The following is a 20164-nucleotide window of genomic DNA, read 5'->3' as shown; positions in this document are numbered from 1 at the left end:
CGCTGCAGACCAGCCTGTAGTGTGTCTCGACTTGTCTCGACTTTGCGAGAGCTGACGCGAGAGCTGACGCTCTCAAATCGGCCTATATCAAAACAACAAGCACGAGAAACGACTGAGAGAGGTAAGGAGAGGCGAGGCGATGGACACACAGCACGCCCCTTCATTTCACGGTGGCGTCTCCCTGACCGAATCGGGCTGTGGCTCCGAAAACAAAGGAGAAAGAAAAATAGGAAGTAAAACTGCCGACAGTACCCTGTGTTCCGATGCACTTACCCGCCCAAGTACTGACAAGGGCCAAAGTTGTTACGCATCGGCAATCGGACATTTCCTTTCGTTTTCTCTTTATCGGTTGAGAACCAGTGTTTTGTGCACACTATGGCCATTGGCGAGTGAATGCTGTAGCGCTTCCCGACAGGTCGGGTTTGGAACCTCTGTCAACTTCCACGCAGGGTGGTCATCACACTCGCCAGCTGAAATCGGCGCTGCCTTTTCGTAGTAGTAAAAGCGTAGTGGCCCGTGGGGGGATCGAACCCACGACCTTCGCGTTATTAGCACGACGCTCTAACCAACTGAGCTAACGGGCCTCGACAGATGCAGTTGCTCAGGCCTACGCTGGAACCGTGTGGCATGAAGCCATACACCATTTCTATGGCCGTCGTGTGTCTGCTTCCCTCGTCTATATTCTGCTGACTGTCACGAAACAGTAGCTATATTGCGAGCAGGACGGGAAACGGCAGCTCGGACAGCTCAAACTTGTCACGAGTAGTGTGGAAAAAATTCCGTTCCGGTACCGGGAATCGAACCCGGGCCTCCTGGGTGAAAGCCAGGTATCCTAGCCACTAGACCACACCGGATCTGTGCGTCTCTTCGACGGTTCGGACGGTCCCTTGTCGCATTTCGTGCCGAGTCCCGCGTCGGCGCCCATCTCTCTTTGCGAGCATCTTTGCGCATGCTGACTGGCAAGGCGCGCACCTCAAACGTCTCAGAGCAATGCTTTTGGCTTCATGCTCTGCTGGGAGAAGAGAAAAAGGGAAGCTGTAAGTAGCAATAACAGGAAGTAAACACTTTCCCGCTGAAGCGTTGTGGATAACAAACAAGAAATAAGTTGGGGCCCCAGCAACAGCACCACCATCAGTCACAGAAAATTAAATGCCCCGGGTGAGGATCGAACTCACGACCTTAAGATTATGAGACTTACGCGCTGCCTACTGCGCTACCGAGGCACCGGTGAACCGTTTGTCCTGGAAACTGGGTAAGTATCATACCCAATGTTAGACGTGAAGACACTGTACTTCCTGGATAACGTGTTCTGTTTGCTACACGTCCATTGCCGGCCCAGTTAATTGCGGTGTTGCTGCAGCTTTTGCAACGATAGGCAGCACTCCTTGTCGTTAAAGTTCAGTGCCTCGGAGGCACCTGGACACAGCAACTTGTGAGGCCAGGCCGACGCTAGTCTGTAGAACATGATGCGAGCGTCCCAGTGGGGACCCGCTAGTGCTGCGTTCTCGGTTCTTCTCAAAGGAATCCAGCTACACATTCTTGTGGATCGTGCATGTAAAGCGCGCAAGCCACACGGCAGCATTACCGCGGGAAAAGCAAAATGATGCATCGGCCGGGAATCGAACCCGGGCCGCCCGCGTGGCAGGCGAGCATTCTACCACTGAACCACCGATGCTCCGGCCGGTAGCAACTACACGCTGCTTCCCGAGCAGTTGTCTTGAGGGAAAGTGGGACTGTCGTCAAGCGCCATAGCATTCTGTCGAGAAGATGCTGCAGACGCTGAACCCTGCACTGTACTGCTTAAAATCGCCGCCAGAACGCGGTCCTCTGCGTACTCTTGCGTCACCGGAGCCGACTCTTGCCAAAGGATGCGAAATGTGCGCGGATATGCTGTCCGAATGCGTCTGGATGTGCTCCCCTAGCCTACCTCGAAATGCGCCTGCCAGGTACCACCACCTTCGGCCGCTGCCGACAGGCGGGAAGCCGACACAGTGCGGCGCCGGGGCACTCGCTTGTGCGGTGGTGGTGTAATGGTCAGCATAGTTGCCTTCCAAGCAGTTGATCCGGGTTCGATTCCCGGCCACCGCAGCAGGCTTTTAATTTCGCGTTTGAGTACTTTTGCCACGCGCCTTGAAATTAATGTTTTTTTTTCCTCCCTGTTACTCGCTGCAGACCAGCCTGTAGTGTGTCTCGACTTGTCTCGACTTTGCGAGAGCTGACGCGAGAGCTGACGCTCTCAAATCGGCCTATATCAAAACAACAAGCACGAGAAACGACTGAGAGAGGTAAGGAGAGGCGAGGCGATGGACACACAGCACGCCCCTTCATTTCACGGTGGCGTCTCCCTGACCGAATCGCGCTGTGGCTCCGAAAACAAAGGAGAAAGAAAAATAGGAAGTAAAACTGCCGACAGTACCCTGTGTTCCGATGCACTTACCCGCCCAAGTACTGACAAGGGCCAAAGTTGTTACGCATCGGCAATCGGACATTTCCTTTCGTTTTCTCTTTATCGGTTGAGAACCAGTGTTTTGTGCACACTATGGCCATTGGCGAGTGAATGCTGTAGCGCTTCCCGACAGGTCGGGTTTGGAACCTCTGTCAACTTCCACGCAGGGTGGTCATCACACTCGCCAGCTGAAATCGGCGCTGCCTTTTCGTAGTAGTAAAAGCGTAGTGGCCCGTGGGGGGATCGAACCCACGACCTTCGCGTTATTAGCACGACGCTCTAACCAACTGAGCTAACGGGCCTCGACAGATGCAGTTGCTCAGGCCTACGCTGGAACCGTGTGGCATGAAGCCATACACCATTTCTATGGCCGTCGTGTGTCTGCTTCCCTCGTCTATATTCTGCTGACTGTCACGAAACAGTAGCTATATTGCGAGCAGGACGGGAAACGGCAGCTCGGACAGCTCAAACTTGTCACGAGTAGTGTGGAAAAAATTCCGTTCCGGTACCGGGAATCGAACCCGGGCCTCCTGGGTGAAAGCCAGGTATCCTAGCCACTAGACCACACCGGATCTGCGCGTCTCTTCGACGGTTCGGACGGTCCCTTGTCGCATTTCGTGCCGAGTCCCGCGTCGGCGCCCATCTCTCTTTGCGAGCATCTTTGCGCATGCTGACTGGCAAGGCGCGCACCTCAAACGTCTCAGAGCAATGCTTTTGGCTTCATGCTCTGCTGGGAGAAGAGAAAAAGGGAAGCTGTAAGTAGCAATAACAGGAAGTAAACATTTTCCCGCTGAAGCGTTGTGGATAACAAACAAGAAATAAGTTGGGGCCCCAGCAACAGCACCACCATCAGTCACAGAAAATTAAATGCCCCGGGTGAGGATCGAACTCACGACCTTAAGATTATGAGACTTACGCGCTGCCTACTGCGCTACAGAGGCACCGGTGAACCCTTTGTCCTGGAAACTGGGTAAGTATCATACCCAATGTTAGACGTGAAGACACTGTACTTCCTGGATAACGTGTTCTGTTTGCTACACGTCCATTGCCGGCCCAGTTAATTGCGGTGTTGCTGCAGCTTTTGCAACGATAGGCAGCACTCCTTGTCGTTAAAGTTCAGTGCCTCGGAGGCACCTGGACACAGCAACTTGTGAGGCCAGGCCGACGCTAGTCTGTAGAACATGATGCGAGCGTCCCAGTGGGGACCCGCTAGTGCTGCGTTCTCGGTTCTTCTCAAAGGAATCCAGCTACACATTCTTGTGGATCGTGCATGTAAAGCGCGCAAGCCACACGGCAGCATTACCGCGGGAAAAGCAAAATGATGCATCGGCCGGGAATCGAACCCGGGCCGCCCGCGTGGCAGGCGAGCATTCTACCACTGAACCACCGATGCTCCGGCCGGTAGCAAATTCACGCTGCTTCCCGAGCAGTTGTCTTGAGGGAAAGTGGGACTGTCGTCAAGCGCCATAGCATTCTGTCGAGAAGATGCTGCAGACGCTGAACCCTGCACTGTACTGCTTAAAATCGCCGCCAGAACGCGGTCCTCTGCGTACTCTTGCGTCACCGGAGCCGACTCTTGCCAAAGGATGCGAAATGTGCGCGGATATGCTGTCCGAATGCGTCTGGATGTGCTCCCCTAGCCTACCTCGAAATGCGCCTGCCAGGTACCACCACCTTCGGCCGCTGCCGACAGGCGGGAAGCCGACACAGTGCGGCGCCGGGGCACTCGCTTGTGCGGTGGTGGTGTAATGGTCAGCATAGTTGCCTTCCAAGCAGTTGATCCGGGTTCGATTCCCGGCCACCGCAGCAGGCTTTTAATTTCGCGTTTGAGTACTTTTGCCACGCGCCTTGAAATTAATGTTTTTTTTTCCTCCCTGTTACTCGCTGCAGACCAGCCTGTAGTGTGTCTCGACTTGTCTCGACTTTGCGAGAGCTGACGCGAGAGCTGACGCTCTCAAATCGGCCTATATCAAAACAACAAGCACGAGAAACGACTGAGAGAGGTAAGGAGAGGCGAGGCGATGGACACACAGCACGCCCCTTCGTTTCACGGTGGCGTCTCCCTGACCGAATCGGGCTGTGGCTCCGAAAACAAAGGAGAAAGAAAAATAGGAAGTAAAACTGCCGACAGTACCCTGTGTTCCGATGCACTTACCCGCCCAAGTACTGACAAGGGCCAAAGTTGTTACGCATCGGCAATCGGACATTTCCTTTCGTTTTCTCTTTATCGGTTGAGAACCAGTGTTTTGTGCACACTATGGCCATTGGCGAGTGAATGCTGTAGCGCTTCCCGACAGGTCGGGTTTGGAACCTCTGTCAACTTCCACGCAGGGTGGTCATCACACTCGCCAGCTGAAATCGGCGCTGCCTTTTCGTAGTAGTAAAAGCGTAGTGGCCCGTGGGGGGATCGAACCCACGACCTTCGCGTTATTAGCACGACGCTCTAACCAACTGAGCTAACGGGCCTCGACAGATGCAGTTGCTCAGGCCTACGCTGGAACCGTGTGGCATGAAGCCATACACCATTTCTATGGCCGTCGTGTGTCTGCTTCCCTCGTCTATATTCTGCTGACTGTCACGAAACAGTAGCTATATTGCGAGCAGGACGGGAAACGGCAGCTCGGACAGCTCAAACTTGTCACGAGTAGTGTGGAAAAAATTCCGTTCCGGTACCGGGAATCGAACCCGGGCCTCCTGGGTGAAAGCCAGGTATCCTAGCCACTAGACCACACCGGATCTGCGCGTCTCTTCGACGGTTCGGACGGTCCCTTGTCGCATTTCGTGCCGAGTCCCGCGTCGGCGCCCATCTCTCTTTGCGAGCATCTTTGCGCATGCTGACTGGCAAGGCGCGCACCTCAAACGTCTCAGAGCAATGCTTTTGGCTTCATGCTCTGCTGGGAGAAGAGAAAAAGGGAAGCTGTAAGTAGCAATAACAGGAAGTAAACATTTTCCCGCTGAAGCGTTGTGGATAACAAACAAGAAATAAGTTGGGGCCCCAGCAACAGCACCACCATCAGTCACAGAAAATTAAATGCCCCGGGTGAGGATCGAACTCACGACCTTAAGATTATGAGACTTACGCGCTGCCTACTGCGCTACCGAGGCACCGGTGAACCCTTTGTCCTGGAAACTGGGTAAGTATCATACCCAATGTTAGACGTGAAGACACTGTACTTCCTGGATAACGTGTTCTGTTTGCTACACGTCCGTTGCCGGCCCAGTTAATTGCGGTGTTGCTGCAGCTTTTGCAACGATAGGCAGCACTCCTTGTCGTTAAAGTTCAGTGCCTCGGAGGCACCTGGACACAGCAACTTGTGAGGCCAGGCCGACGCTAGTCTGTAGAACATGATGCGAGCGTCCCAGTGGGGACCCGCTAGTGCTGCGTTCTCGGTTCTTCTCAAAGGAATCCAGCTACACATTCTTGTGGATCGTGCATGTAAAGCGCGCAAGCCACACGGCAGCATTACCGCGGGAAAAGCAAAATGATGCATCGGCCGGGAATCGAACCCGGGCCGCCCGCGTGGCAGGCGAGCATTCTACCACTGAACCACCGATGCTCCGGCCGGTAGCAAATTCACGCTGCTTCCCGAGCAGTTGTCTTGAGGGAAAGTGGGACTGTCGTCAAGCGCCATAGCATTCTGTCGAGAAGATGCTGCAGACGCTGAACCCTGCACTGTACTGCTTAAAATCGCCGCCAGAACGCGGTCCTCTGCGTACTCTTGCGTCACCGGAGCCGACTCTTGCCAAAGGATGCGAAATGTGCGCGGATATGCTGTCCGAATGCGTCTGGATGTGCTCCCCTAGCCTACCTCGAAATGCGCCTGCCAGGTACCACCACCTTCGGCCGCTGCCGACAGGCGGGAAGCCGACATAGTGCGGCGCCGGGGCACTCGCTTGTGCGGTGGTGGTGTAATGGTCAGCATAGTTGCCTTCCAAGCAGTTGATCCGGGTTCGATTCCCGGCCACCGCAGCAGGCTTTTAATTTCGCGTTTGAGTACTTTTGCCACGCGCCTTGAAATTAATGTTTTTTTTTCCTCCCTGTTACTCGCTGCAGACCAGCCTGTAGTGTGTCTCGACTTGTCTCGACTTTGCGAGAGCTGACGCTCTCAAATCGGCCTATATCAAAACAACAAGCACGAGAAACGACTGAGAGAGGTAAGGAGAGGCGAGGCGATGGACACACAGCACGCCCCTTCATTTCACGGTGGCGTCTCCCTGACCGAATCGGGCTGTGGCTCCGAAAACAAAGGAGAAAGAAAAATAGGAAGTAAAACTGCCAACAGTACCCTGTGTTCCGATGCACTTACCCGCCCAAGTACTGACAAGGGCCAAAGTTGTTACGCATCGGCAATCGGACATTTCCTCTCATTTTCTCTTTATCGGTTGAGAACCAGTGTTTTGTGCACACTATGGCCATTGGCGAGTGAATGCTGTAGCGCTTCCCGACAGGTCGGGTTCGGAACCTCTGTCAACTTCCACGCAGGGTGGTCATCACACTCGCCAGCTGAAATAGGCGCTGCCTTTTCGTAGTAGTAAAAGCGTAGTGGCCCGTGGGGGGATCGAACCCACGACCTTCGCGTTATTAGCACGACGCTCTAACCAACTGAGCTAACGGGCCTCGACAGATGCAGTTGCTCAGGCCTACGCTGGAACCGTGTGGCATGAAGCCATACACCATTTCTATGGCCGTCGTGTGTCTGCTTCCCTCGTCTATATTCTGCTGACTGTCACGAAACAGTAGCTATATTGCGAGCAGGACGGGAAACGGCAGCTCGGACAGCTCAAACTTGTCACGAGTAGTGTGGAAAAAATTCCGTTCCGGTACCGGGAATCGAACCCGGGCCTCCTGGGTGAAAGCCAGGTATCCTAGCCACTAGACCACACCGGATCTGTGCGTCTCTTCGACGGTTCGGACGGTCCCTTGTCGCATTTCGTGCCGAGTCCCGCGTCGGCGCCCATCTCTCTTTGCGAGCATCTTTGCGCATGCTGACTGGCAAGGCGCGCACCTCAAACGTCTCAGAGCAATGCTTTTGGCTTCATGCTCTGCTGGGAGAAGAGAAAAAGGGAAGCTGTAAGTAGCAATAACAGGAAGTAAACATTTTCCCGCTGAAGCGTTGTGGATAACAAACAAGAAATAAGTTGGGGCCCCAGCAACAGCACCACCATCAGTCACAGAAAATTAAATGCCCCGGGTGAGGATCGAACTCACGACCTTAAGATTATGAGACTTACGCGCTGCCTACTGCGCTACCGAGGCACCGGTGAACCCTTTGTCCTGGAAACTTGGTAAGTATCATACCCAATGTTAGACGTGAAGACACTGTACTTCCTGGATAACGTGTTCTGTTTGCTACACGTCCATTGCCGGCCCAGTTAATTGCGGTGTTGCTGCAGCTTTTGCAACGATAGGCAGCACTCCTTGTCGTTAAAGTTCAGTGCCTCGGAGGCACCTGGACACAGCAACTTGTGAGGCCAGGCCGACGCTAGTCTGTAGAACATGATGCGAGCGTCCCAGTGGGGACCCGCTAGTGCTGCGTTCTCGGTTCTTCTCAAAGGAATCCAGCTACACATTCTTGTGGATCGTGCATGTAAAGCGCGCAAGCCACACGGCAGCATTACCGCGGGAAAAGCAAAATGATGCATCGGCCGGGAATCGAACCCGGGCCGCCCGCGTGGCAGGCGAGCATTCTACCACTGAACCACCGATGCTCCGGCCGGTAGCAACTTCACGCTGCTTCCCGAGCAGTTGTCTTGAGGGAAAGTGGGACTGTCGTCAAGCGCCATAGCATTCTGTCGAGAAGATGCTGCAGACGCTGAACCCTGCACTGTACTGCTTAAAATCGCCGCCAGAACGCGGTCCTCTGCGTACTCTTGCGTCACCGGAGCCGACTCTTGCCAAAGGATGCGAAATGTGCGCGGATATGCTGTCCGAATGCGTCTGGATGTGCTCCCCTAGCCTACCTCGAAATGCGCCTGCCAGGTACCACCACCTTCGGCCGCTGCCGACAGGCGGGAAGCCGACACAGTGCGGCGCCGGGGCACTCGCTTGTGCGGTGGTGGTGTAATGGTCAGCATAGTTGCCTTCCAAGCAGTTGATCCGGGTTCGATTCCCGGCCACCGCAGCAGGCTTTTAATTTCGCGTTTGAGTACTTTTGCCACGCGCCTTGAAATTAATGTTTTTTTTTCCTCCCTGTTACTCGCTGCAGACCAGCCTGTAGTGTGTCTCGACTTGTCTCGACTTTGCGAGAGCTGACGCGAGAGCTGACGCTCTCAAATCGGCCTATATCAAAACAACAAGCACGAGAAACGACTGAGAGAGGTAAGGAGAGGCGAGGCGATGGACACACAGCACGCCCCTTCGTTTCACGGTGGCGTCTCCCTGACCGAATCGGGCTGTGGCTCCGAAAACAAAGGAGAAAGAAAAATAGGAAGTAAAACTGCCGACAGTACCCTGTGTTCCGATGCACTTACCCGCCCAAGTACTGACAAGGGCCAAAGTTGTTACGCATCGGCAATCGGACATTTCCTTTCGTTTTCTCTTTATCGGTTGAGAACCAGTGTTTTGTGCACACTATGGCCATTGGCGAGTGAATGCTGTAGCGCTTCCCGACAGGTCGGGTTTGGAACCTCTGTCAACTTCCACGCAGGGTGGTCATCACACTCGCCAGCTGAAATCGGCGCTGCCTTTTCGTAGTAGTAAAAGCGTAGTGGCCCGTGGGGGGATCGAACCCACGACCTTCGCGTTATTAGCACGACGCTCTAACCAACTGAGCTAACGGGCCTCGACAGATGCAGTTGCTCAGGCCTACGCTGGAACCGTGTGGCATGAAGCCATACACCATTTCTATGGCCGTCGTGTGTCTGCTTCCCTCGTCTATATTCTGCTGACTGTCACGAAACAGTAGCTATATTGCGAGCAGGACGGGAAACGGCAGCTCGGACAGCTCAAACTTGTCACGAGTAGTGTGGAAAAAATTCCGTTCCGGTACCGGGAATCGAACCCGGGCCTCCTGGGTGAAAGCCAGGTATCCTAGCCACTAGACCACACCGGATCTGCGCGTCTCTTCGACGGTTCGGACGGTCCCTTGTCGCATTTCGTGCCGAGTCCCGCGTCGGCGCCCATCTCTCTTTGCGAGCATCTTTGCGCATGCTGACTGGCAAGGCGCGCACCTCAAACGTCTCAGAGCAATGCTTTTGGCTTCATGCTCTGCTGGGAGAAGAGAAAAAGGGAAGCTGTAAGTAGCAATAACAGGAAGTAAACATTTTCCCGCTGAAGCGTTGTGGATAACAAACAAGAAATAAGTTGGGGCCCCAGCAACAGCACCACCATCAGTCACAGAAAATTAAATGCCCCGGGTGAGGATCGAACTCACGACCTTAAGATTATGAGACTTACGCGCTGCCTACTGCGCTACCGAGGCACCGGTGAACCCTTTGTCCTGGAAACTGGGTAAGTATCATACCCAATGTTAGACGTGAAGACACTGTACTTCCTGGATAACGTGTTCTGTTTGCTACACGTCCGTTGCCGGCCCAGTTAATTGCGGTGTTGCTGCAGCTTTTGCAACGATAGGCAGCACTCCTTGTCGTTAAAGTTCAGTGCCTCGGAGGCACCTGGACACAGCAACTTGTGAGGCCAGGCCGACGCTAGTCTGTAGAACATGATGCGAGCGTCCCAGTGGGGACCCGCTAGTGCTGCGTTCTCGGTTCTTCTCAAAGGAATCCAGCTACACATTCTTGTGGATCGTGCATGTAAAGCGCGCAAGCCACACGGCAGCATTACCGCGGGAAAAGCAAAATGATGCATCGGCCGGGAATCGAACCCGGGCCGCCCGCGTGGCAGGCGAGCATTCTACCACTGAACCACCGATGCTCCGGCCGGTAGCAAATTCACGCTGCTTCCCGAGCAGTTGTCTTGAGGGAAAGTGGGACTGTCGTCAAGCGCCATAGCATTCTGTCGAGAAGATGCTGCAGACGCTGAACCCTGCACTGTACTGCTTAAAATCGCCGCCAGAACGCGGTCCTCTGCGTACTCTTGCGTCACCGGAGCCGACTCTTGCCAAAGGATGCGAAATGTGCGCGGATATGCTGTCCGAATGCGTCTGGATGTGCTCCCCTAGCCTACCTCGAAATGCGCCTGCCAGGTACCACCACCTTCGGCCGCTGCCGACAGGCGGGAAGCCGACACAGTGCGGCGCCGGGGCACTCGCTTGTGCGGTGGTGGTGTAATGGTCAGCATAGTTGCCTTCCAAGCAGTTGATCCGGGTTCGATTCCCGGCCACCGCAGCAGGCTTTTAATTTCGCGTTTGAGTACTTTTGCCACGCGCCTTGAAATTAATGTTTTTTTTTCCTCCCTGTTACTCGCTGCAGACCAGCCTGTAGTGTGTCTCGACTTGTCTCGACTTTGCGAGAGCTGACGCTCTCAAATCGGCCTATATCAAAACAACAAGCACGAGAAACGACTGAGAGAGGTAAGGAGAGGCGAGGCGATGGACACACAGCACGCCCCTTCATTTCACGGTGGCGTCTCCCTGACCGAATCGGGCTGTGGCTCCGAAAACAAAGGAGAAAGAAAAATAGGAAGTAAAACTGCCAACAGTACCCTGTGTTCCGATGCACTTACCCGCCCAAGTACTGACAAGGGCCAAAGTTGTTACGCATCGGCAATCGGACATTTCCTCTCATTTTCTCTTTATCGGTTGAGAACCAGTGTATCGAGCACACTATGGCCATTGGCGAGTGAATGCTGTAGCGCTTCCCGACAGGTCGGGTTCGGAACCTCTGTCAACTTCCACGCAGGGTGGTCATCACACTCGCCAGCTGAAATAGGCGCTGCCTTTTCGTAGTAGTAAAAGCGTAGTGGCCCGTGGGGGGATCGAACCCACGACCTTCGCGTTATTAGCACGACGCTCTAACCAACTGAGCTAACGGGCCTCGACAGATGCAGTTGCTCAGGCCTACGCTGGAACCGTGTGGCATGAAGCCATACACCATTTCTATGGCCGTCGTGTGTCTGCTTCCCTCGTCTATATTCTGCTGACTGTCACGAAACAGTAGCTATATTGCGAGCAGGACGGGAAACGGCAGCTCGGACAGCTCAAACTTGTCACGAGTAGTGTGGAAAAAATTCCGTTCCGGTACCGGGAATCGAACCCGGGCCTCCTGGGTGAAAGCCAGGTATCCTAGCCACTAGACCACACCGGATCTGTGCGTCTCTTCGACGGTTCGGACGGTCCCTTGTCGCATTTCGTGCCGAGTCCCGCGTCGGCGCCCATCTCTCTTTGCGAGCATCTTTGCGCATGCTGACTGGCAAGGCGCGCACCTCAAACGTCTCAGAGCAATGCTTTTGGCTTCATGCTCTGCTGGGAGAAGAGAAAAAGGGAAGCTGTAAGTAGCAATAACAGGAAGTAAACATTTTCCCGCTGAAGCGTTGTGGATAACAAACAAGAAATAAGTTGGGGCCCCAGCAACAGCACCACCATCAGTCACAGAAAATTAAATGCCCCGGGTGAGGATCGAACTCACGACCTTAAGATTATGAGACTTACGCGCTGCCTACTGCGCTACCGAGGCACCGGTGAACCCTTTGTCCTGGAAACTGGGTAAGTATCATACCCAATGTTAGACGTGAAGACACTGTACTTCCTGGATAACGTGTTCTGTTTGCTACACGTCCATTGCCGGCCCAGTTAATTGCGGTGTTGCTGCAGCTTTTGCAACGATAGGCAGCACTCCTTGTCGTTAAAGTTCAGTGCCTCGGAGGCACCTGGACACAGCAACTTGTGAGGCCAGGCCGACGCTAGTCTGTAGAACATGATGCGAGCGTCCCAGTGGGGACCCGCTAGTGCTGCGTTCTCGGTTCTTCTCAAAGGAATCCAGCTACACATTCTTGTGGATCGTGCATGTAAAGCGCGCAAGCCACACGGCAGCATTACCGCGGGAAAAGCAAAATGATGCATCGGCCGGGAATCGAACCCGGGCCGCCCGCGTGGCAGGCGAGCATTCTACCACTGAACCACCGATGCTCCGGCCGGTAGCAACTTCACGCTGCTTCCCGAGCAGTTGTCTTGAGGGAAAGTGGGACTGTCGTCAAGCGCCATAGCATTCTGTCGAGAAGATGCTGCAGACGCTGAACCCTGCACTGTACTGCTTAAAATCGCCGCCAGAACGCGGTCCTCTGCGTACTCTTGCGTCACCGGAGCCGACTCTTGCCAAAGGATGCGAAATGTGCGCGGATATGCTGTCCGAATGCGTCTGGATGTGCTCCCCTAGCCTACCTCGAAATGCGCCTGCCAGGTACCACCACCTTCGGCCGCTGCCGACAGGCGGGAAGCCGACACAGTGCGGCGCCGGGGCACTCGCTTGTGCGGTGGTGGTGTAATGGTCAGCATAGTTGCCTTCCAAGCAGTTGATCCGGGTTCGATTCCCGGCCACCGCAGCAGGCTTTTAATTTCGCGTTTGAGTACTTTTGCCACGCGCCTTGAAATTAATGTTTTTTTTTCCTCCCTGTTACTCGCTGCAGACCAGCCTGTAGTGTGTCTCGACTTTGCGAGAGCTGACGCGAGAGCTGACGCTCTCAAATCGGCCTATATCAAAACAACAAGCACGAGAAACGACTGAGAGAGGTAAGGAGAGGCGAGGCGATGGACACACAGCACGCCCCTTCATTTCACGGTGGCGTCTCCCTGACCGAATCGGGCTGTGGCTCCGAAAACAAAGGAGAAAGAAAAATAGGAAGTAAAACTGCCGACAGTACCCTGTGTTCCGATGCACTTACCCGCCCAAGTACTGACAAGGGCCAAAGTTGTTACGCATCGGCAATCGGACATTTCCTTTCGTTTTCTCTTTATCGGTTGAGAACCAGTGTTTTGTGCACACTATGGCCATTGGCGAGTGAATGCTGTAGCGCTTCCCGACAGGTCGGGTTTGGAACCTCTGTCAACTTCCACGCAGGGTGGTCATCACACTCGCCAGCTGAAATCGGCGCTGCCTTTTCGTAGTAGTAAAAGCGTAGTGGCCCGTGGGGGGATCGAACCCACGACCTTCGCGTTATTAGCACGACGCTCTAACCAACTGAGCTAACGGGCCTCGACAGATGCAGTTGCTCAGGCCTACGCTGGAACCGTGTGGCATGAAGCCATACACCATTTCTATGGCCGTCGTGTGTCTGCTTCCCTCGTCTATATTCTGCTGACTGTCACGAAACAGTAGCTATATTGCGAGCAGGACGGGAAACGGCAGCTCGGACAGCTCAAACTTGTCACGAGTAGTGTGGAAAAAATTCCGTTCCGGTACCGGGAATCGAACCCGGGCCTCCTGGGTGAAAGCCAGGTATCCTAGCCACTAGACCACACCGGATCTGTGCGTCTCTTCGACGGTTCGGACGGTCCCTTGTCGCATTTCGTGCCGAGTCCCGCGTCGGCGCCCATCTCTCTTTGCGAGCATCTTTGCGCATGCTGACTGGCAAGGCGCGCACCTCAAACGTCTCAGAGCAATGCTTTTGGCTTCATGCTCTGCTGGGAGAAGAGAAAAAGGGAAGCTGTAAGTAGCAATAACAGGAAGTAAACATTTTCCCGCTGAAGCGTTGTGGATAACAAACAAGAAATAAGTTGGGGCCCCAGCAACAGCACCACCATCAGTCACAGAAAATTAAATGACCCGGGTGAGGATCGAACTCACGACCTTAAGATTATGAGACTTACGCGCTGCCTACTGCGCTACCGAGGCACCGGTGAACCCTTTGTCCTGGAAACTGGGTAAGTATCATACCCAATGTTAGACGTGAAGACACTGTACTTCCTGGATAACGTGTTCTGTTTGCTACACGTCCATTGCCGGCCCAGTTAATTGCGGTGTTGCTGCAGCTTTTGCAACGATAGGCAGCACTCCTTGTCGTTAAAGTTCAGTGCCTCGGAGGCACCTGGACACAGCAACTTGTGAGGCCAGGCCGACGCTAGTCTGTAGAACATGATGCGAGCGTCCCAGTGGGGACCCGCTAGTGCTGCGTTCTCGGTTCTTCTCAAAGGAATCCAGCTACACATTCTTGTGGATCGTGCATGTAAAGCGCGCAAGCCACACGGCAGCATTACCGCGGGAAAAGCAAAATGATGCATCGGCCGGGAATCGAACCCGGGCCGCCCGCGTGGCAGGCGAGCATTCTACCACTGAACCACCGATGCTCCGGCCGGTAGCAACTTCACGCTGCTTCCCGAGCAGTTGTCTTGAGGGAAAGTGGGACTGTCGTCAAGCGCCATAGCATTCTGTCGAGAAGATGCTGCAGACGCTGAACCCTGCACTGTACTGCTTAAAATCGCCGCCAGAACGCGGTCCTCTGCGTACTCTTGCGTCACCGGAGCCGACTCTTGCCAAAGGATGCGAAATGTGCGCGGATATGCTGTCCGAATGCGTCTGGATGTGCTCCCCTAGCCTACCTCGAAATGCGCCTGCCAGGTACCACCACCTTCGGCCGCTGCCGACAGGCGGGAAGCCGACACAGTGCGGCGCCGGGGCACTCGCTTGTGCGGTGGTGGTGTAATGGTCAGCATAGTTGCCTTCCAAACAGTTGATCCGGGTTCGATTCCCGGCCACCGCAGCAGGCTTTTAATTTCGCGTTTGAGTACTTTTGCCACGCGCCTTGAAATTAATGTTTTTTTTTCCTCCCTGTTACTCGCTGCAGACCAGCCTGTAGTGTGTCTCGACTTTGCGAGAGCTGACGCGAGAGCTGACGCTCTCAAATCGGCCTATATCAAAACAACAAGCACGAGAAACGACTGAGAGAGGTAAGGAGAGGCGAGGCGATGGACACACAGCACGCCCCTTCATTTCACGGTGGCGTCTCCCTGACCGAATCGGGCTGTGGCTCCGAAAACAAAGGAGAAAGAAAAATAGGAAGTAAAACTGCCGACAGTACCCTGTGTTCCGATGCACTTACCCGCCCAAGTACTGACAAGGGCCAAAGTTGTTACGCATCGGCAATCGGACATTTCCTTTCGTTTTCTCTTTATCGGTTGAGAACCAGTGTTTTGTGCACACTATGGCCATTGGCGAGTGAATGCTGTAGCGCTTCCCGACAGGTCGGGTTTGGAACCTCTGTCAACTTCCACGCAGGGTGGTCATCACACTCGCCAGCTGAAATCGGCGCTGCCTTTTCGTAGTAGTAAAAGCGTAGTGGCCCGTGGGGGGATCGAACCCACGACCTTCGCGTTATTAGCACGACGCTCTAACCAACTGAGCTAACGGGCCTCGACAGATGCAGTTGCTCAGGCCTACGCTGGAACCGTGTGGCATGAAGCCATACACCATTTCTATGGCCGTCGTGTGTCTGCTTCCCTCGTCTATATTCTGCTGACTGTCACGAAACAGTAGCTATATTGCGAGCAGGACGGGAAACGGCAGCTCGGACAGCTCAAACTTGTCACGAGTAGTGTGGAAAAAATTCCGTTCCGGTACCGGGAATCGAACCCGGGCCTCCTGGGTGAAAGCCAGGTATCCTAGCCACTAGACCACACCGGATCTGTGCGTCTCTTCGACGGTTCGGACGGTCCCTTGTCGCATTTCGTGCCGAGTCCCGCGTCGGCGCCCATCTCTCTTTGCGAGCATCTTTGCGCATGCTGACTGGCAAGGCGCACACCTCAAACGTCTCAGAGCAATGCTTTTGGCTTCATGCTCTGCTGGGAGAAGAGAAAAAGGGAAGCTGTAAGTAGCAATAACAGGAAGTAAACATTTTCCCGCTGAAGCGTTGTGGATAACAAACAAGAAATAAGTTGGGGCCCCAGCAACAGCACCACCATCAGTCACAGAAAATTAAATGCCCCGGGTGAGGATCGAACTCACGACCTTAAGATTATGAGACTTACGCGCTGCCTACTGCGCTACCGAGGCACCGGTGAACCCTTTGTCCTGGAAACTGGGTAAGTATCATACCCAATGTTAGACGTGAAGACACTGTACTTCCTGGATAACGTGTTCTGTTTGCTACACGTCCATTGCCGGCCCAGTTAATTGCGGTGTTGCTGCAGCTTTTGCAACGATAGGCAGCACTCCTTGTCGTTAAAGTTCAGTGCCTCGGAGGCACCTGGACACAGCAACTTGTGAGGCCAGGCCGACGCTAGTCTGTAGAACATGATGCGAGCGTCCCAGTGGGGACCCGCTAGTGCTGCGTTCTCGGTTCTTCTCAAAGGAATCCAGCTACACATTCTTGTGGATCGTGCATGTAAAGCGCGCAAGCCACACGGCAGCATTACCGCGGGAAAAGCAAAATGATGCATCGGCCGGGAATCGAACCCGGGCCGCCCGCGTGGCAGGCGAGCATTCTACCACTTTTTTTTTTTTTTTTTTTTTTTTTCTTTTTCTTTTTTTTTTGAGCTTCAACGCTATAGTTGCTGGACTGTCGAATTCCGTTGAACATAGGAATAATTTTAAAACAAAATCATCTTCATCTCAGATGTTATGGGGTCCTCATCCACAGAAAATGATGAAAGAAAGGAATTATAGCTCGGAATTCGTGGACGGTATTCTTTCATCCACCGGTTCAACACGTCTTCTGGTATGTCAACTAAACTCCAATTCTACTTAAAAGGAAAATCTTCTCCCTCTGGCCGAGCGTGAGTCACCCCGGTTGAGGAGAGAGTGTATGGCGTTGTTCGCATCACACAAATAAAATATAAATTCACGTAAAGTAATTAAATGAAATCTCGACAGTCCGGGAACGGAAAAAAAAAATCTGCAATCATGAACGTTCCACATAAAAACAAGCTATATAGTCCAAAATTTCTCATGAAGCCTCGTGAACAAAATTAACGTTCTCAAAATTAAAAGAACACCCCTCTCTTCGAAATAAAACCTGATGGGCCCTAGTTGTTTTGATGGCACAATCCATCAGCCATAATTCAAACAAAGCAAGTAAAAGAGAGAAAAAATAAGTAAAAAAGTGGAACGCGGGAACTCAGTAATCTCACTTCAAGGTGTTGTTCGCATGTCTATTTCATAGCCGTAATCCAATGCAGCCTTCAAAAAATTTGCAAACAGTTCGCGAATTTTAACGCAGTCTTTCAGTTTCACATACTGGGCCCACAAATAGTCCAGGTATATCACAGTATCAGTGACGGCCAAATCTATAAGGGCATAAATTGTATGCCCTAAGATCCAGACAGTGGCATTATTCTTCGTCCGCGGGAAGGCTTTGAAGTTAGGCACTACCACACGACGAACAGACACGAGGTGAGGTGGTGTTCTATTAATGTGGGATACCATTCGTTGACACAGCCGCCATACCGTCGACACCGATGCACATTCAAATCGATGTTCCCGTGTGTCCACATCTCCACATCTTCCGCAGTTGGCAGAGGGGAGGAGATGAATGTCAGCAAGTCGCTGGTTCGTCGCTAAGGTGTTGTTGACGATCTTGAACCAGAGCGCACTCACGTCCGACGGCAACACCGGGTTGTTGATGTTGGCCCACACATTCACCCATTCCACTGTGGGGTTCCGGAGCACCAGTTTATGACGCGGTGGTTGTCCAGTCAGGGCAACGTAGAGGCTGCGGGCGGTCCTGTGCCTGTCGGTAGCCGTTGACAGAGCGTAGCTTCTCGCTAAAAAGTACTCCCGTATGTAGGACATCTTGTACGGGATGGCCGCAAGAGAAAGGGGCGCCGCTTCAGAGTGTGGGCGGTAGAGCTCCAGAAGTGCCGCGGTGGTCCCTGTCGGGATGTCGGACTGCAGGGTGGCTGTCCGGTGGACGAGCAGCGCGTCGCACTTGCGTGGAACGTCGGTGAAACCGAGGCCGCCCAGTTGCCGGTCGATGGCACAGGTCGAAGCCTTGACTTTAAAAATTTCATGCCGCCACAGAAGCCAGTAGACCGCCTGCGAGATCGCCCTCCCTATCTGCTTCGGCACACTAAGCAATTGGGCGATGTACCACGCATTTGATAAGATGAAAGTGTTAATAACAGCCACACGTTGATGTAAGTTGAGTCGGCGACCTGAGTGGCTACGACATAGGGCCTTCACAGTACCAAGAATTCGCCTCCAGTTTAAAACTTGCATTTTTTGTGGGCACGCTACAATGTCGAGTCCTAGAATTTTGTGGGTGTGCACAACACGGAACCAGTCCTGTTCAGCATACAGTCCCCGCCGACCCAGCGGTACTAACACTGTTTTCCGCGTATTTAGAACGGCGCCAGAGGCACGTTCGTATAACAGCAAAACATCGCGCACTCTGTCCAAGTCGTGTGTCCGCCCCATGAAAAGTCCCACGTCGTCAGCGTAGGCAGCACATTTGAGAGAGACCTGACAGACCTGGACACCCTCAATGATGCGGCCGACCGCGCGCAAAAACGGGTCGAGCGCAATGACGAATAGGGGCATTGCTAAAGGACAGCCCTGTCTGACCGACCTCGTGATAGGGATGGGCGCCGACTGCCAACCATTGATTACAATTATTGAAGTCGCCGACGTTAAAAGATTCCTTAAAGCGGTGAGAAAGTGGCCGCCGAACCCCAGTTTTGTCATTACGGAGAAAAGATAATCGTGTCCGATACGGTCAAATGCATTGGCAAAGTCGATGGAGAGAATTCCAGCGGACAGGCCGTTTATGGACGCGTACGCGACCACGTCTCGATATGAAGCAACCGCATGAAAGATGCTGCGACGTTTCACACCACACGACTGGAACGGACTGATGACCTTGTCCATGACCACACTGAGTTTCGTTGCAAGGCACCGCGCTGCCAGTTTATAATCTGCATTTAAAAGTGTGATAGGGCGTAGCGCCTCAACACGGCATGCTGTCGGTGTCTTTGGAATCAAAATAATACGCCCTTCAACAAACATCGAAGGGACCGCAGCACCACGAACAATTTCATTTATCATGGTCGTCAATGTCTCACCGAAAATATCCCAATAAGCCAGGTAAAATTCTACTGGAAGGCCATCGGGACCTGGAGACTTCCCCCGACGACACGAGCGCAACACATCTTTCACATCGGCCAGTGACATCATCTCATCTAGTGACTGTCGGTCAGAGTCGGAGATGACAGGATCCAATTCATCTAACAGAAACGAAAGTGCTACATCGTCGACAGCGATCCGTCCGAACAATCTCTTAAAATGGTCGGAGACATGGGGAACGATCTCATGCTTCGCCGTGAGACGAGCACCAGTGTCCGTGATGAGAGCGGTAATTACTTTCCTCCGCGCCAACCGTTTCTCGCGTGCCAAGTGGTAAAGCGTTGGCACCTCTTCAAGTGTTGCACACAGCGGTCGGCTCCGGATCAGAAGTCCTTTCGCCTTTTGGAGTTGAAGATTGAGTATCTTATTTTGAATCCTACGTAAACGTGCGCGTAAGTTTTGACCAGGCGCCACGGGTGCATCCAGCGCATCTTGTAGGCACTGCTGATAAAAGGCAATGGTGCGCCTCTCCCAAAACGACACCTCCCTTGCATACCGCATCGCAACATTGCGCAACTGCGGTTTGGCTAAGTCGACCCACCAATGTAAGACTGAGGCATAACTTCCCCGTTTTTCAAAACAAAGCTGCCACATATTTTGAATCTCGCAACGTAAACCGGCGGCAGAGAGATGACGGGTATTGAGTTTCCAAACACGGGAAGGTGGCGCCTGCCTATTGGTCTGTAGGTGCATGTCACACACAACTCCGCAGTGATCACTAAAAGCGACGGGATGTACCGCTACTCTCTGAAGACAGGATTGAAGTGGCCG

The 20164-nt window shown here is 53.4% G+C and overlaps 38 non-coding genes across 38 annotated transcripts; 7 read left to right on the top strand and 31 right to left on the bottom strand.

Moving 5' to 3' along the window:
* Window positions 1-510: 510 nt before the first annotated feature.
* Window positions 511-584, bottom strand: Trnai-aau (transfer RNA isoleucine (anticodon AAU)). The gene has a single exon. It is a non-coding gene; the product is annotated as a tRNA-Ile (tRNA).
* A 198-nt stretch (window positions 585-782) lies between these two features.
* Window positions 783-854, bottom strand: Trnae-uuc (transfer RNA glutamic acid (anticodon UUC)). Its single transcript has one exon. It is a non-coding gene; the product is annotated as a tRNA-Glu (tRNA).
* A 296-nt stretch (window positions 855-1150) lies between these two features.
* On the bottom strand, window positions 1151-1223 carry Trnam-cau (transfer RNA methionine (anticodon CAU)). Its single transcript has one exon. It is a non-coding gene; the product is annotated as a tRNA-Met (tRNA).
* Window positions 1224-1604: 381 nt separating this feature from the next.
* Window positions 1605-1675, bottom strand: Trnag-gcc (transfer RNA glycine (anticodon GCC)). Its single transcript has one exon. It is a non-coding gene; the product is annotated as a tRNA-Gly (tRNA).
* A 341-nt stretch (window positions 1676-2016) lies between these two features.
* Window positions 2017-2088, top strand: Trnag-ucc (transfer RNA glycine (anticodon UCC)). Its single transcript has one exon. It is a non-coding gene; the product is annotated as a tRNA-Gly (tRNA).
* Window positions 2089-2674: 586 nt separating this feature from the next.
* Window positions 2675-2748, bottom strand: Trnai-aau (transfer RNA isoleucine (anticodon AAU)). The gene has a single exon. It is a non-coding gene; the product is annotated as a tRNA-Ile (tRNA).
* Window positions 2749-2946: 198 nt separating this feature from the next.
* Trnae-uuc (transfer RNA glutamic acid (anticodon UUC)) lies at window positions 2947-3018 on the bottom strand. The gene has a single exon. It is a non-coding gene; the product is annotated as a tRNA-Glu (tRNA).
* A 296-nt stretch (window positions 3019-3314) lies between these two features.
* Window positions 3315-3387, bottom strand: Trnam-cau (transfer RNA methionine (anticodon CAU)). Its single transcript has one exon. It is a non-coding gene; the product is annotated as a tRNA-Met (tRNA).
* Window positions 3388-3768: 381 nt separating this feature from the next.
* Window positions 3769-3839, bottom strand: Trnag-gcc (transfer RNA glycine (anticodon GCC)). The gene has a single exon. It is a non-coding gene; the product is annotated as a tRNA-Gly (tRNA).
* Window positions 3840-4180: 341 nt separating this feature from the next.
* On the top strand, window positions 4181-4252 carry Trnag-ucc (transfer RNA glycine (anticodon UCC)). Its single transcript has one exon. It is a non-coding gene; the product is annotated as a tRNA-Gly (tRNA).
* A 586-nt stretch (window positions 4253-4838) lies between these two features.
* Trnai-aau (transfer RNA isoleucine (anticodon AAU)) lies at window positions 4839-4912 on the bottom strand. The gene has a single exon. It is a non-coding gene; the product is annotated as a tRNA-Ile (tRNA).
* Window positions 4913-5110: 198 nt separating this feature from the next.
* Window positions 5111-5182, bottom strand: Trnae-uuc (transfer RNA glutamic acid (anticodon UUC)). The gene has a single exon. It is a non-coding gene; the product is annotated as a tRNA-Glu (tRNA).
* Window positions 5183-5478: 296 nt separating this feature from the next.
* On the bottom strand, window positions 5479-5551 carry Trnam-cau (transfer RNA methionine (anticodon CAU)). The gene has a single exon. It is a non-coding gene; the product is annotated as a tRNA-Met (tRNA).
* A 381-nt stretch (window positions 5552-5932) lies between these two features.
* On the bottom strand, window positions 5933-6003 carry Trnag-gcc (transfer RNA glycine (anticodon GCC)). The gene has a single exon. It is a non-coding gene; the product is annotated as a tRNA-Gly (tRNA).
* A 341-nt stretch (window positions 6004-6344) lies between these two features.
* Window positions 6345-6416, top strand: Trnag-ucc (transfer RNA glycine (anticodon UCC)). Its single transcript has one exon. It is a non-coding gene; the product is annotated as a tRNA-Gly (tRNA).
* A 574-nt stretch (window positions 6417-6990) lies between these two features.
* On the bottom strand, window positions 6991-7064 carry Trnai-aau (transfer RNA isoleucine (anticodon AAU)). Its single transcript has one exon. It is a non-coding gene; the product is annotated as a tRNA-Ile (tRNA).
* A 198-nt stretch (window positions 7065-7262) lies between these two features.
* Trnae-uuc (transfer RNA glutamic acid (anticodon UUC)) lies at window positions 7263-7334 on the bottom strand. Its single transcript has one exon. It is a non-coding gene; the product is annotated as a tRNA-Glu (tRNA).
* Window positions 7335-7630: 296 nt separating this feature from the next.
* On the bottom strand, window positions 7631-7703 carry Trnam-cau (transfer RNA methionine (anticodon CAU)). Its single transcript has one exon. It is a non-coding gene; the product is annotated as a tRNA-Met (tRNA).
* A 381-nt stretch (window positions 7704-8084) lies between these two features.
* On the bottom strand, window positions 8085-8155 carry Trnag-gcc (transfer RNA glycine (anticodon GCC)). Its single transcript has one exon. It is a non-coding gene; the product is annotated as a tRNA-Gly (tRNA).
* Window positions 8156-8496: 341 nt separating this feature from the next.
* On the top strand, window positions 8497-8568 carry Trnag-ucc (transfer RNA glycine (anticodon UCC)). The gene has a single exon. It is a non-coding gene; the product is annotated as a tRNA-Gly (tRNA).
* A 586-nt stretch (window positions 8569-9154) lies between these two features.
* Trnai-aau (transfer RNA isoleucine (anticodon AAU)) lies at window positions 9155-9228 on the bottom strand. The gene has a single exon. It is a non-coding gene; the product is annotated as a tRNA-Ile (tRNA).
* Window positions 9229-9426: 198 nt separating this feature from the next.
* Trnae-uuc (transfer RNA glutamic acid (anticodon UUC)) lies at window positions 9427-9498 on the bottom strand. Its single transcript has one exon. It is a non-coding gene; the product is annotated as a tRNA-Glu (tRNA).
* Window positions 9499-9794: 296 nt separating this feature from the next.
* Trnam-cau (transfer RNA methionine (anticodon CAU)) lies at window positions 9795-9867 on the bottom strand. The gene has a single exon. It is a non-coding gene; the product is annotated as a tRNA-Met (tRNA).
* Window positions 9868-10248: 381 nt separating this feature from the next.
* Trnag-gcc (transfer RNA glycine (anticodon GCC)) lies at window positions 10249-10319 on the bottom strand. Its single transcript has one exon. It is a non-coding gene; the product is annotated as a tRNA-Gly (tRNA).
* Window positions 10320-10660: 341 nt separating this feature from the next.
* Window positions 10661-10732, top strand: Trnag-ucc (transfer RNA glycine (anticodon UCC)). Its single transcript has one exon. It is a non-coding gene; the product is annotated as a tRNA-Gly (tRNA).
* A 574-nt stretch (window positions 10733-11306) lies between these two features.
* Trnai-aau (transfer RNA isoleucine (anticodon AAU)) lies at window positions 11307-11380 on the bottom strand. The gene has a single exon. It is a non-coding gene; the product is annotated as a tRNA-Ile (tRNA).
* Window positions 11381-11578: 198 nt separating this feature from the next.
* On the bottom strand, window positions 11579-11650 carry Trnae-uuc (transfer RNA glutamic acid (anticodon UUC)). The gene has a single exon. It is a non-coding gene; the product is annotated as a tRNA-Glu (tRNA).
* A 296-nt stretch (window positions 11651-11946) lies between these two features.
* Window positions 11947-12019, bottom strand: Trnam-cau (transfer RNA methionine (anticodon CAU)). The gene has a single exon. It is a non-coding gene; the product is annotated as a tRNA-Met (tRNA).
* Window positions 12020-12400: 381 nt separating this feature from the next.
* On the bottom strand, window positions 12401-12471 carry Trnag-gcc (transfer RNA glycine (anticodon GCC)). The gene has a single exon. It is a non-coding gene; the product is annotated as a tRNA-Gly (tRNA).
* A 341-nt stretch (window positions 12472-12812) lies between these two features.
* On the top strand, window positions 12813-12884 carry Trnag-ucc (transfer RNA glycine (anticodon UCC)). Its single transcript has one exon. It is a non-coding gene; the product is annotated as a tRNA-Gly (tRNA).
* A 576-nt stretch (window positions 12885-13460) lies between these two features.
* Window positions 13461-13534, bottom strand: Trnai-aau (transfer RNA isoleucine (anticodon AAU)). Its single transcript has one exon. It is a non-coding gene; the product is annotated as a tRNA-Ile (tRNA).
* A 198-nt stretch (window positions 13535-13732) lies between these two features.
* Window positions 13733-13804, bottom strand: Trnae-uuc (transfer RNA glutamic acid (anticodon UUC)). Its single transcript has one exon. It is a non-coding gene; the product is annotated as a tRNA-Glu (tRNA).
* A 296-nt stretch (window positions 13805-14100) lies between these two features.
* On the bottom strand, window positions 14101-14173 carry Trnam-cau (transfer RNA methionine (anticodon CAU)). The gene has a single exon. It is a non-coding gene; the product is annotated as a tRNA-Met (tRNA).
* A 381-nt stretch (window positions 14174-14554) lies between these two features.
* Window positions 14555-14625, bottom strand: Trnag-gcc (transfer RNA glycine (anticodon GCC)). Its single transcript has one exon. It is a non-coding gene; the product is annotated as a tRNA-Gly (tRNA).
* Window positions 14626-14966: 341 nt separating this feature from the next.
* Window positions 14967-15038, top strand: Trnag-ucc (transfer RNA glycine (anticodon UCC)). Its single transcript has one exon. It is a non-coding gene; the product is annotated as a tRNA-Gly (tRNA).
* Window positions 15039-15614: 576 nt separating this feature from the next.
* Window positions 15615-15688, bottom strand: Trnai-aau (transfer RNA isoleucine (anticodon AAU)). Its single transcript has one exon. It is a non-coding gene; the product is annotated as a tRNA-Ile (tRNA).
* Window positions 15689-15886: 198 nt separating this feature from the next.
* On the bottom strand, window positions 15887-15958 carry Trnae-uuc (transfer RNA glutamic acid (anticodon UUC)). The gene has a single exon. It is a non-coding gene; the product is annotated as a tRNA-Glu (tRNA).
* Window positions 15959-16254: 296 nt separating this feature from the next.
* Window positions 16255-16327, bottom strand: Trnam-cau (transfer RNA methionine (anticodon CAU)). The gene has a single exon. It is a non-coding gene; the product is annotated as a tRNA-Met (tRNA).
* Between the last annotated feature and the right edge of the window lie 3837 nt (window positions 16328-20164).

Source organism: Schistocerca gregaria, chromosome 2 (assembly GCF_023897955.1).
Source record: "Schistocerca gregaria isolate iqSchGreg1 chromosome 2, iqSchGreg1.2, whole genome shotgun sequence".
Taxonomy (NCBI): Eukaryota; Metazoa; Arthropoda; class Insecta; order Orthoptera; family Acrididae; genus Schistocerca; species Schistocerca gregaria.
Note: the sequence above shows the minus strand (reverse complement) of the source record. Positions and strands in the feature narration are given on the sequence as shown.